This window comes from Populus alba, chromosome 1 (genome assembly GCF_005239225.2).
Source record: "Populus alba chromosome 1, ASM523922v2, whole genome shotgun sequence".
Classification (NCBI taxonomy): Eukaryota; Viridiplantae; Streptophyta; class Magnoliopsida; order Malpighiales; family Salicaceae; genus Populus; species Populus alba.
In genome coordinates, this window is record NC_133284.1 from 42,741,794 (window position 1) to 42,743,589 (window position 1,796).

Consider the following 1,796-nt stretch of genomic DNA (forward strand, 5'->3'; position numbering starts at 1 on the left):
GTAAAAGATAAAATGACTGTCTTTATATCCTGTTTGATTACGGTGAACAAGACATAATAAAATATATATAAAAAATCTATTTTACTCATAACATTTGTTGTTGTAAAACTTACATATTTAAAAAAAATATTTAGTTTTATTTTCTGTTTATTTTAGTTTATATTGAGTATTGAAATTAATAATATTATAATAACTCTAGTTATAAAAATCAGGACTAACTTGACAGGGTTAACTAGGGCAGGGGCTTGTAATGGTTCAAGTTTAAGAAAAAATAGAGGAATATTGACTCAATATAAAGTGGTTAACCAAATCAACTTGAGATTCAAAAAAAGTCGATAGTTTTTTTACCCATTTGGTTATCTCAAGTTGATTTAGGTTTTTTTTTTTTTTAAAAAAAAAAACAAATTAGGTCAATGGGTTAACCCTCCCAACCCGTGACTTGAACCTTGTCTCAAGTCAACTTTCAAGCCGAGTTTTAAAACTATGATAATAACCACTTTTATCTATACATTGATTAGGGGTGACCTATGTTGACCCTCTTGACCCATGACCTAAGCCTGGCCTCAATTAACCCCCAATTCAAGTTTTAAAATAATAATAATAATAATAATAATACGTTTATCCTTACTTTGACCCGGGTCAACCTAAGTTAACCCTCTTGATTCGTGCCCCGAGCTTTACCCCTGATCGACCCTCAAATCAAGTTTTAAAACTATTACAATAACCATTTTTATTCTTGTGTTGACTCAATTCAACCCAACTCGTGACCCTTGCCTAGACCAGTAACTCGGCTTTTACGCTGTATCAACTTCTGAGTTATATTTTAAAACTATAATAATAATTATTTTTGTCCTTAAATGTCTTAGTTGGACAATTTAGAATTGAGATTTTTTTATAAGGGTATTTTAAGAATAATAAATATTGTCCATGAAGACATATCCTCTCTGTACCTTTTGTTTTCAAAATACAAAAATTCACTCAAAATTATGATAGACAAATTTATTTTTATTTTTCAGTTTTTGTTTCTTTAACCAAACATATTTCTGTCTCAATTGTCTCTGTCCTTTTTATCCCAGAATAATAACCAAACACTACCTTAAAGATAAAAATGTGATACAAATAAATTTTTTATTTGAAACATAAAAAATTTAAACAAGGACCAAGATGTATAATTCAAAATGCTAGGATGATATTAAATTGTTTGAAGATTTTTTTTTTTTTTTGGTAAAAAACAACTTTGTTTTTTATTAGTGTTAGTTTTGGTCTCTATTCTTTCAGGTTTTTGACAACAAATTGAAATTATATTTTATGAAATATACCATTTAATGTTAATATACATGGAATTTGTTTTTTTTTTGAAAATGAAATTGAAAAGAAATTAAGTGCAATGATCAATTTGTAAAAAAAATAAAAATTTCAAGGATAAAAAAAATTCTAGATATGAATAGTGGGATGAACAAGCTAATATCAAAGGATAAATAGTAAGGCTACAATAAACAACAATTTTTTTTTTTTTTAGTTTATATTGTAAATGATTTAGTTTTAACTAGTTATAGGACCTAAGCTACTTGTACTAAAACAAAGAATGTCCAAGTAACTAGAAATTTTTTTGGTGGCCAATAGGTCAATACTAAAATCTCCTGACTCGTCTCCTTACATAAGTCATGTTCAAATTCAAACAGTTTTAAACTTGTCTCGACATGACACAATAAACTTAATGAGTTTAAAATCAGGTAAGATAACTAACAAAATATGGTCTAGGTTAAATACAAATTTTAAGGTGATGTAATTTTTAA